The sequence below is a fragment of the Aotus nancymaae genome, unplaced genomic scaffold, assembly GCF_030222135.1.
Source record: "Aotus nancymaae isolate 86718 unplaced genomic scaffold, 86718_ANA_hifiasm-v0.15.2.pri h1tg000008l, whole genome shotgun sequence".
Taxonomy (NCBI): domain Eukaryota; kingdom Metazoa; phylum Chordata; class Mammalia; order Primates; family Aotidae; genus Aotus; species Aotus nancymaae.
In genome coordinates, this window is record NW_026988419.1 from 63,133,521 (window position 1) to 63,145,641 (window position 12,121).

At 39.9% G+C, this 12,121-nt stretch overlaps 1 protein-coding gene and 1 pseudogene across 4 annotated transcripts in view; one reads left to right on the forward strand and one right to left on the reverse strand.

The window, feature by feature from the left end:
* SP9 (Sp9 transcription factor) overlaps positions 1 to 12,121 on the forward strand; it is a 101,878-nt gene that overhangs the window by 52,968 nt on the left and 36,789 nt on the right. For 3 of the 4 annotated variants that reach the window (XR_010341480.1, XR_002478230.2, XM_064373406.1), the window contains exon 3: positions 1,594 to 1,753. The exons of the other annotated variant lie outside the window; for it this stretch is intronic. The gene's annotated coding sequence lies outside the window, so the exon portion shown is untranslated. The remainder of the gene's footprint in view (positions 1 to 1,593; positions 1,754 to 12,121) is intronic. 4 annotated transcript variants of the gene reach the window in all.
* Positions 1,463 to 2,188, reverse strand: LOC105724043 (ras-related protein Rab-28-like; annotated as a pseudogene).

Sequence of the window (12,121 nt, forward strand, 5' to 3'; positions counted from 1 at the left end):
AATTATTCCTCCTACCTAGTTGTACTTTTATTTCTGTCAACTTTTGCCTATCTTCCCCTCCCCACCAACCCTTCTCTTCCTCTAGTAACCACTCTTCTACTTTTTAACCTCTAAAAGATCAACTTTGTAGCTTCCACATATAAAGAAGAACACACGGTATTTATCTTTGTAGCTTCCACATATAAGGAAGAACACACGGTATTTATCTTTCTGTGTCTGGATTATTTCACTTACCCTAACATCCTCCAAGTTTATTCAGGTTGCTGTGAATGACAGAATTTTAAAATTTGTTATGGTAGTATTATATTGTGCTATATACCACGCTTTCTTTTTTTAATTTAAATAAATTTATTTGTGAAAGAAAAACATCTGGACATAAGTCTTATCCACAATGTCATAACACATTCTTGGGAGTACTCTTATGCAGTTTGCAAGAGAAATACCATGTGGAGCATCAGCTGAACATTTATCAAAATTCATAAAGCCATCAAACCTGAGTATTACATAATACGTAATGACAATGATACAGTAATAAAAATACAATATCAAATACTCACTATTTTGTGAGTTACAAACTACAATATAAACACTTTAGGCACTTTTTTTTTTGAGATGGAGTTTTACTGTTTTTGCCCAGGCTAGAGTGCAGTGGTGTGATCTCGGCTCACCGCAACCTCCGCCTCCTAGGTTCAAGCAGTTCTCCTGCCTTAGCCTCTCTAGCAGCCAGGATTACAGGCAGCACCATGCCTAGCTAATTTTGTATCTTTAGTAGAGACAGGGTTTCTCCATGTTGGTAAGATTGGTCTCGAACTCCCTATTTCAGGTGATTCGCATGCCTCAGCCTCCTAAAGTGCTGGGATTACAAGCATGACCCACCACGCCCAGCCATGACCCCATTTTAAAAAATGAAAAAATATTTCTATTACAGCCTTATTTCAAGCATTTCCAGTTAGATACATCTTTATATATTTTTACTAACAATAGATAGCAAAACAATGTCTTCATATCTGTAGGTAAAATATATTACTTGCTTAATGTTTGCACTCTGAGGTATACTTTGACACATACCAATTCAGATAAGAGAATGAAACTGTGCAATGACAAAATCCTGGCTGATGATAAAGACTTGGATAGTTTTCATATTAAGTTAAAAAAATTTACATTACTGAAGAAAGAATCAAGGACATACAAAGAAGCAACATCATTCTTTCTCAACAAAGCAGTCTAATTCCAGGGAATGGGTTTTCCATTTTGAATTCAAAGTGCATGGTCCCAAAGTTGAATTCTTTCAAATCCAGGAGCTTCCTGCCACTGTGAGGCAACAGCAATGATGAAGCAAGTTGGGAGGAAAGAGTTAACTGAACTACAGAGATGGTCACTGTTAAAACAAGTTCCTAGAAGTCCTCTGGCTCACCCAGAGGTGAAGGGCAGCCAAAACTATCAACACAGAATGAAAACGCACTTACTGAACTGCACACATAGAGCTTCTAGGAGGGTTAAGAGTTCTTGACATAGGTTCCTGGTTGTAGTTTACAATATCTGCCTTCAGTACTCTCTGTGACTGTTCTACTTCTGCTGTGTTTTGATCCCAAGGATTTCAGCAGCAACTTTCTGAAAGCACAAGAAAACCTGGAGCTGGAGATGATTACAAGTCTTAAAGTAATTTAGTACGAACAAACCATTTCAAAGTTCCAAGAGTCTCCTGTCTTGGCTGAGACAACTTGGCTACTTAAACCATTTTCCTGGCAAAACCGTAAGTGTTTTTCAGGTTTTACTGTTCACATATGCTCCAAATCAATTTTATCGTTTACCAAGGCAACGAGTGGCTGAGTTTCTGACTCCTTGCGCACTTTCTTCACCACGGTATAACAATCTTCTAAATTCTCAAAGCTTTGATAATTTGTAATGTCAAATACCAAGAGGATTTCCTGTGCTCCATAGATATATTTTTCCAACATTTTGCTTCCTATTGTCTGCCCTCCTATATCCCAAATTTGAAGGGTAACAATCAAGTTTCCTGGCAGTGTTATCCTTCTCAAAAAGAAATTCAGTCCTATAGTTTGTTTGTACTGTTTCCCAAAAGTTTCTTGAGCAAAACCTGTAGCTAAGGAGGTCTTCCCAGAGGCGCCATCCCCAGCATGACGATTTTCAGTTGCCAGTCCTGGCTCTCCTCCTCAGAGTCCAACATGGTGTCCCAAGAACCAGGCGCGCCCCGCGAGGTGGAGGGGGGAAGGGAAGAAGGAAGGCTTTGTGGGCAGAGGAGAGGAGGAAGGGAGATAGTGGTGGCAGGACCCCCGCCCACCCCGGTATGTCCGCACCAGTTGGACGGATCCGAGGAGAATCACTCGCCAGGCCCCATCTTGCCAACCTCCCCTCCCTCTGCCACCATGCTTTCTTTTCCATTCATCTGTTGATGGATATCTAGGTAGATTCCATATCTTAACTGTTGTAAATAGTGCCGCAATAAACATGAGAGTGCGGCTCTCTCTCTGACATACCGATTTCTGTTCCTTTGGATATATACCTAGAAGTAGGATTGCTGGATCATCTGGTAGTTTTATTTTTAGGGTTTTTTTTGTTTTGTTTTGTTTTGTCTTGAGATGAAGTCTCGCTCTTGTGGCCAGGGCTAGAGTACAGTGGCAAGATCTTGGCTCGCTGCAACCTCTGCGAGTTCAAGAGATTCTCCTGCCTCAACCTCCTGAGTAGTTGGAATCCCAGGCACATGCCACTAAACCAGGCTAATTTTTGTATTTTGAGTAGAGATGGGGTTTCCCCATATTGGCCAGGCTGGTCTGGAACTCCTGACCTCAAGTGATCCAACTGCCTTGGCCTCCCAAAGTGCTAGGATTACAGACATGAGCCACTGTGCCTGGCCTATTTTTAGTGTTTTGAGGAACCTCTATACTGTTTTCCATGACTGCTAATTTATATGGCCACCAAAAGGGCATAAGAGTTCTGCTTTCTCCACCTCCTTACTAGCATTTGTGGGGTATTTTTTTTATTTTTGTTTTTTGTTTTTAATAATAGCCTTTCCAACTGGGGTGAGAGAACTCATTGTGGTTTTGATTTGCCTTTCTCTGATGATTAGTGGTGTTAAACATTTTTTCATATACTTGTAGGCCATACGTGTATCTTCCTGTATGAGAGATATCAACTTGACTCATTTTCCCATTTTTAATTTTTTTTCTTTTCTTGTCCATTCTTTTCTTTTCTGTTTTTTTTTTTTTTTTTTTTTTTTTTTTTTTTTTTGCTGTTGAGCTGTTCAAGTTCCTTATATATTCTTGATATTAATCCCTAGTTGGATAAATAGTTTGCAAATAGTTTCTGCCATTCTGTAAGTCACTTCTTCACTCTATTGATAATTTTCTTAGCTGTGCTGAAGTTTTTTAGTTTGATAGAATTCCACTTGTCTGTTTTTGCCTTTACTGCCTATGCTTATGAGGTCTTTTCCATAAAAATCTTTGACCAGACCAATGTCCTGAAGCATTTCTCCTGTCTTCATAGTTGTGGGTCTTTTTTTTTCTTAAGACGGAGTCTCACTCTATCACCCAGGCTGGAGTGCAATGGCATGATCTCGGCTCACTGCAACTTCCGCCTCCTGAGTTCAAGCCATTCCCCTGCCTCAGCCTCCCAAATAGCTGAAACTACAGGCACGCGCCACAATGCCTGGCTAATTTTTTTAAAATTTTTAATAGAGACAGGGTTTCACCATGTTAGCCAGGATGGTCTCAATCTCCTGACTTTGAGATTCACCCACCTCAACCTCCCAAAGTGCTGGGATTATATGCATGAGCCACTGTGCCCCACCAGTTTTGGGTCTTACATTTAAATCTTTAATCCATTTTGAGTTTTTTCTTCTTTTATATATATATATATATTGCATTTTAGGTTTTGAGGTACATGTGAAGAACAAGCAGGATTGTTGCATAGTTACATACATGGCAATGTGGTTTGCTGCCTTCCTATCACCTATATCTGGCATTTCTCCCCATGTTATCCCTCCCCAACTCCCTACCCCCCGCTGTCCCTCCCCTAGTTCCCCCCAACAGACCTCAGTATGTGATGCTTCCCTCCCTGTGTCCATGTGTTCTCATTGTTCAACACCCACCTATAGGTGAGAACATGTAATGTTTGATTTCCTGTTCTTATGTCAGTTTGCTGAGAATGATGATTTCCAGGTTCATCCATGTCCCTACAAAGGACACGAACTCATTGTTTTTTATGGCTGCGTAGTATTCCATGGTGTATATGTGCCAAATTTTCCCTGTCCAGTCTACCATCAATGGGCATTTGGGTTGGTTCCAGGTCTTTGCTATTGTAAACAGTGCTGCATGAACATTCGTGTGCATGTGTCCTTATAGTAGAACGATTTATAATCCTTTGGATATATGCCCAGTAATGGGATTGCTGGGTCAAATGGAATTTCTATTTCTAGGTCCTTGAGGAATTGCCACACTGTCTTCCACAATGGTTGAACTAATTTACACTTCCATCAACAATGTAAAAATGTTCCTATTTCTCCACATCCTCTCCAGCATCTGTTGTCTCCAGATTTTTGAATGATCACCATTCTAACTGGCATGAGATGGTATCTCAATGTAGTTTTGATTTGCATTTCTCTAATGACCAGTGATGATGAGCATTTTTTCATATTTTTGTTGGCCTCATATATGTCTTCTTTTGTAAAGTGTCTGTTCATATCTTCGCCCACTTTTGAATGGGCTTATTTGTTTTTTTCTTGTAAATCTGTTTTAGTTCTTTGTAGATTCTAGATATTAGCCCTTTGTCAGATGGGTAGATTGCAAAATTTTTTTCCCATTCTGTTGGTTGCTGATTCACTCTAATGATTGTTTCGTTTGCTGTGCAGAAACTCTGGAATTTAATTAGGTCCCATTTGTCTATTTTGGCTTTTGTTGCCAGTGCTTTTGGTGTTTTAGTCATGAAGTCCTTCCCTATGCCTATGTCCTGAATGGTTTTGCCTAGGTTTCCTTCTAGGGTTTTTATGGTGTTAGGTCTTATGTTTAAGTCTTTAATCCATCTGGAGTTAATTTTAGTGTAAGGTATCAGGAAGGGGTCCAGTTTCTGCTTTCTGCACATGGCTAGCCAGTTTTCCCACCCCATTTATTAAACAGGGACTCCTTTTCCCATTGCTTGTTTTTGTGAGGTTTATCAAAGATCAGATGGTTGTAGATGTGTAGCGTTGCCTCCAAGGCCTCTGTTCTGTTCCATTGGTCTATATCTCTGTTTTGGTACCAGTACCATGCTGTTTTGATTACTGTAGCCTTGTAGTATAGTTTGAAGTCAGATAGTGTGATGCCTCCCGCTTTATTCTTTTTGCTTAGAATTGACTTGGCTATGCAGGCTCTCTTTTGGTTCCATATGAAGTTTAAGGTGGTTTTTTCCAGTTCTGTGAAGAAGGTCATTGGTAGTTTGATGGGGATAGTGTTGAATCTACAAATTACTTTGGGCAGTATGGCCATTTTCATGATATTGATTCTTCCTAACCATGAGCATGAAATGTTTCTCCATCTGTTTGTGTCCTCTCTTATTTCATTGAGCAGTGGTTTGTAATTCTCTTTGAAGAGTTCCTTTACATTCTTTCTTAGTTGTATTCCTAGGTATTTTATTCTCTTTGTAGGAATTGTGAATGGCAGTTCGTTCTTGATTTGACTCTCTTTAAGTCTGTTATTGTTGTATAGGAATGCTTGTTATTTTTGCACATTGATTTTGTGTCCTGAAGTTGCTTATCAGTTTCAGAGATTTTGGGCTGAGACGATGGGTTCTTCTAAACATACATTCATGTCATCTGCAAATAGGGACAATTTGACTTCCTCCTTTCCTAATTGAATACCCTTTATTTCTTTTTCTTGCCTGATTGCTCTAGCTAGAAATTCCAATACTATATTGAGTAGGAGTGGTGAGAGAGGGCATCCTTCTCTAGTGCCAGATTTCAAAGGGAATGCTTCCAGTTTTTGCCCATTCAGTATGATATTGGCTGTTGGTTTGTCATAAATAGCTTTTATTATTTTGAGATACATTCCGTCAATACCTAGTTTATTGAGAGTTTTTAGCATAAAGGGCTGTTGAATTTTGTCAAAGGCCTTCTCTGCATATATTGAGATAATAATGTGGTTTTTGTCTTTGGTTCTGTTTATGTGGTGAATTACATTTATAGACTTGCATATGTTGAACCAGCCTTGCATCCCCGGGATGAAGCCTACTTGATCGTAATGGATAAGCTTTTTGATGTGCTATTGCAGTTGGTTTGCCAGTATTTTATTGAAGATTTTTGCATCTATGTTCATCATGGATATTGGCCTGAAGTTTTCTTTTCTTGTTGAGTCTTTGCCAGGTTTTGGTATCAAGATGATGTTGATCTCATAAAACGATTTGGGAAGGATTACCTCTTTTGGATTGTTTGGAATAGTTTCAGAAGGAGTGGTACCAGCTCCTCTTTGTATGTCTGGTAGAATTTAGCTATGAACCCATCTGGACCTGGGCTTTTTTTGGTTGGTAGGCTATTAATTGCTGCCTCAACTTCAGCCCTTGTTATTGGTCTATTCAGGGTTTTGACTTCTTGCTGGTTTAGACTTGGGAGGATGCATGTGTCCAGGAATTTATCCATTTCTTCCAGGTTTACTGGTTTATGTGCATAGAGTTGTTTGTAGTAATCTCTGATGGTTTTTTTGTATTTCTGTGGAATCTGTGGTGATATCCCCTTTATTGTTTTTTATTCCAGCTATTTAATTATTCTCTCTTTTCTTTTTTATTAATCTGGCTGATGGTCTATTTTGTTGATCTTTTCAAAAAACCAGCTCCTGGATTTATTGATTTTTGAAGGGTGTTTTGTGTCTCTGTTTCCTTCAGTTCTGCTCTGATCTTAGTTATTTCTTGTTTTCTGCTAGGTTTTGAGTTTTTTTGATCTTGCGCCTCTAGCTCTCTCAATTTTGATGATAGGGTGTCGATTTTATATCTTTCCTTGTTTCTCATGTGGGCATTTATTGCTATATATTTTCCTCTAGACACTGCTTTAATTGTGTCCCAGAGATTCTGGTATGTTGTATCTTCGTTGTCATTGGTTTTGAAGAACATCTTTTTTCTGCCTTCATTTCATTGTTTATCCAGTCAACATTCAAGATCGGGTTGTTCAGTTTCCATGAAGCTGTGCGGTTCTGAGTTAGTTTCTGAATTCTGAATTCTAACTTGATTGCAGTGTGGTCTGAGAGACTGTTTGTTATGGTTTCCATTCTTTTGCATTTGCTGAGGAGTGATTTACTTCCAATTGTGTGGTCAGTTTTAGAGTAGGTATGATGTGGTGCTGAGAAGAATGTATATTCTGTGGATTTGGGGTGGAGAGTTCTGTAAATGTCTATTAGGTTTGCTTGGTCCAGGTCTGAGTTCAAGTCCTGGATATCTTTGTTAATTTTCTCTCTCATTGATCTGTCTAATATTGACAGTGGGGTGTTAAAGTGTCCCACTATTATTGTGTGGGAGTCTAAGTCTCTTTGTAAGTCATTAGGAACTTGTTTTATGTATCTGGGTGCTCCTGTATTGGGTGCATATATATTTAGGATCATTAGCTCTTCATGTTGCATTGATCCTTTTACCATTATGTAATGTCCTTCTTTGTCTCTTTTGATCTTTGTTGGTTTGAAGTCTATTTTATCAGAGACTAGGATTGCAACTCCTGCTTTTTTTGCTCTCCATTTGCTTGGTAAATCTTCCTCCATCCCTTTATTTTGAGCCTATGTGTATCCTTGCATGTGAGATGGGTTTCCTGGATACAGCACACTGATGGGTTTTGACTTTTTATCCAATTTTCCAGTCTGTGTCTTTTGATTGGGGCATTTAGCCCGTTTACATTTAGGGTTAATATTGTTATGCTAGTTGATGCAGTTTCTTCATTGTGTCGATACTATTTACCATTTGGTGTGTTTTTGGAGTGGCTGGTACTGATTGTTACTTTCTATATTTAGTGCTGCTTTCAGGAGCTCTTGTGAAGTAGACCTGGTGGTGATGAAATCTCTGAGTAATTGCTTGTTTGAAAAGGATTTTATTTCTCCTTCATTTATGAAACTCAGTTTTATTTCATTGAGTTGGTCTTCACCCTCTGATATCCTTCCTTCTGCTTGGTCAATTCGGCTTTTGAAACTTGTGTATGCTTTGCGAAGTTCTCGTGTTGTGTTTTTCAGCTCCATCAATTCATTTATATTCCTCTCTAAGCTGTTTATTCTCATTAGCATTTCATTAAACCTTTTTTCAAGGTTCTTAGTTTCTATGCATTGGGTTAGAACATGTTCTTTTAGCTCAGAGAAGTTTCCTATTACCCACCTTCTGAAGCCTGTTTCTGTCAATTCATCAAACTTGTTCTCCATCCAGCCTTGTTCCCTTGCTGATGAGGAGTTGTGATCCCTTGGAGGAGGAGAGGTGTTCTGGTTTTGGGTGTTTTCATCCTTTTTGCACTGGTTTCTTCCCATCTTTGTGGATTTATTTACCTGTGGTCTTTGTAGTTGGTGACTTTCAGATAGGGTCTGAGTGGATGTCCTGTTTGTTGATGATGAACTTATTTCTGTTTCTTAGTTTTCCTTCTAACAGTCAGGCCCCTCTGCTGCAGGACTGCTGGAGGTCCACTCCAGACCCTTCTTGCCTGGGGATCACCTGCAGCAGCTGCAGAACAGTAAGGGTTGCTGCCAGTTTCTTCTTCTCCTATCTTTGTCCCAGAAGGATACCCACCAGATGTCAGTCTGAGCTGTCCTTTATGAGGTGACTCTTTGGATATACGGAGGTCAGGGAGCTGCTTGAGGAAACAGTCTGTTCTTTATAGGAGCTCAGGTGCTGAGTTGGGAGCTCCGTTGTTCTGTTTAGAGTTGCTGGGCAGGTACGTTTAAGTCTGCTGCAGCAGAACTCATAACCGCCCTTTTTTCCCCAGGTGCTCTGTCCCAGGAAGGTAGGGCTACATTTGTAAGTTTCTGTCATGCTGCTGCCTTTTTTCAGGGATGCCCTGCCCAGCGAGGAGGCAGCCTAGTCATAGTCTGCCAGCAGAGGTGTTGCTGAGCTGCCATGGGCTTCTCCCAGCTGCCATGTGAACTTCCCTGCAGTCCTGTTTATAGTGGAATAGTTAGAACTGCCTCAGCAATGGCGGCCCACCTCTGTAATGGAGGACTCTCTCTGTAATGGCAGACTGCCTTGGCAGTGACGGGCTGCCTCGCTAATGGCGGACTGCCTTGGCAATGGTGGACGCCCCTCCCCGACAGAGCTGGACCATCCCAGGTTCAGCTGTGCTTGCTGTGAAACTCTCAATCCAGAGCATTTCAGATTGCTGGTCTTTGTGGGGGGTGGGACCAGCCGAGCCTGATCACCTGGCTCCCTGCCTCAGTCCCTTTTTTTTTTTCAATTGAATGGGTGACTCTGTCTACCAGGCGTTCCAGTCACCAGTTGAAATGGCACCAGTTGTGTGAGTACTTGTGTGGAGACCCGCTGCGCTGGCTGAAACAGCCGTGCTGGAGACTCGTGGCACTTTTTCGCCTGGGATTCTCCTGGCCTGGCTCCCTATTTCAGTCACATTTTTATCAGTTGAATGGGTGACTCTGTCTCCCAGGTGCTCCAGTTGCCAGCTGAAACAGCACCTGGACCCGTGTGAGTTTTTGTAGGAGACCTGCTGCTCCGGCCGAAACAGCCATGCTGGAGACCTATAGTGCTCCTTTGTCCAGGAATCTCCTGGTCTGTGGGCAATAAAAATCCCTCTGGAAATGTGGTGACCACTCACCCTCTGCACTCTCGCTGGGAGCTGCAATCCAGAACTGCTCCTACTTGGCCATCTTGGATCCCCTCCTTCTTTTTTTCTCTTTTTTTTTAAAATATGGTGAGAGACAGGGGTCTAGTTTCATTTTTTTTACATACAAATATTCAGTTTTCCATCACCATTTATTGAAAAGACTGTGCCTTCCCCAATAAATGTTCTTGGCATCTTTGTTGAAAATAAGTTAACTACAATATGTGGATTTACTTTTGGGCTCTCCATTCTGTCCCATTCATCTGTTTGCCTGTTTTTGTGCTAGTGCCATCTTGTTTTGTTACTATAGCTCTGTAGTATATTTTGAAGTGCAATAGTGTGATGCCTCTAATTTTGTTCTTTTTGCTCACGATTGCTTTGGCTATTCAGGGCTTTTTGTGGTTCCACAGAAATGTTAAGATTTTTTTTTCTATTTCTGGAGAAATGTTATTAATATTTTTTATAGGGATAGTATTGAATCTGTAGATCGCTTTTAGTAATACGGTCATTTTCACAATATTCTTCCAAGAATATTAGAAACATGAACATGGAATATCTTTCCATTTTTGAATGCATCCTCTTCAATTTCTTTCATCAGTGTTTTATAGTTTTTCTATAGTTTATAGAGAAACATCTTCAGCTTTCACCTTCTTTGTTAAATTTATTCCTAGGAATTTTGGGGGGGTAGCTATTGTAAATTGGATTACTTTTTGATTCCTTGTTCTGCTAGCTTCTTGTTGATGTATAAAAATGCTACTGATTTTTGTATGTGGATTTCATATCCTGCAACTTTACTAAACTTTTTTTTCAAGAGTTTTTGGTGGCACTTTTAGGGTTTTCTATATATAAGATCATATTGTTTGCAAACAGGGACAATTTGACTTTCTCCTTCCCAACTTGGATGCCCTTTATTTCTCTTGCCTAATTGCTCTGACTAGGCAAATATCTTTTTAAAATATTGACATAATAAGATAAAAATTTTATATATTTACCTACATAGTTTCTGTTTCCAGTGCTCTTTATTCCTTTATGTAGGTTTATATTTCCAACTGTTCTTTCTGCCTAAAATATTTCCTTTAATATTTTCTGTAATGTGGATATGCCGGTGATAAGTACTTTCAGTTTTTTAATATCTAAAAGGTCTTTATTTTTTCTTATTTTTTAAGATATATTTATTTATTTAGAGATAGAATCTGACTATGTTGCCCAGGCTGAACTCAAACTCCTGGGCTCAAGTGGTCCTCCCACCTCAGCCTCCTGAATAGCTGGGACTACAGACATGCACCACCATGTGCTGGCTTAAAAAATATCTTAATATACAATTTTAGGTTGCCAGCTTTTTCTTTTTAAGTATTTTAAACATGTTGTTCCACTGTTTTTTTTGTTTACCTTGTCTCTGACAAGAAATGTTTATCATGATTATCTCCTTTCTTCTGTACAAATTATATCTTCTTTCTCCCCGGCTGCTTTTTTTTTTTTTTTTTTTTGATATGGAGTCTCACTCTGTCACCCAGGCTGGAGTGCAGTGGCATGATCTCAGCTTACTGCAACCTCTGCCTCCTGGGTTCAAGCAATTCTCCTGCCTCAACCTCCCAAGTAGCTGAGATTACAGGCACCCACCATCACACCTGGCTAATTTTTGTATTTTTAGTAGAGATGGGGTTTCAGCATGTTGGCAAGGTTGGTATTAAACTCCTTACCTCAGGTCATCCACCCAGTTCAGCCTCCCAAAGTGCTGGAATTATAGGCATGAACCACTGTACCCGGCTGGCCCTCTGGCTGCTTTTAATATTCTTTCTTTATAATTTATTTTAAGTGACTTGATTATGATTTTGCCTTGGTGTAGTTTTCTTCACATTTCTTGTGCTTCTGTTTTGTTGAGCTTCTTGTATCTGTTGGTTTATAGCTTTTATCAAATTTGGAAATGTCTTGGCTTTTATTTCTTCCTAGACTTTTTTTTCTATCACCCCTTTCCTTCAGGACTCCAACAACATATATATTAGGCCACCAGACAAGAAATGTTCTGTCATCATTATCTCCTTTCTTCTGTACATATTATATGTTCTTTCTCCTCTGGCTTTTTTTTTCTTTCTTTTTTTTTTTTTTTTTGAGATGGAGTCTCACTCTGTCACCCAGGCTGCAGTGCAGTGGCGCCATCTTGGCTCATTGCAACCTCTGCCTCCTAGGTTCAAGTGATTCTCCTGCCTCAGCCTCCCGAGTAACTGGGAGTACAGGTGCCCACCATCACAGCCAGCTAATCTTTGTATTAACTTGACATTGTCCCACAGCTTACTGATGATCTGTTTCTTTTTTCTTATACCCCAGACTTGTATTGTGAGTTTCATTTTG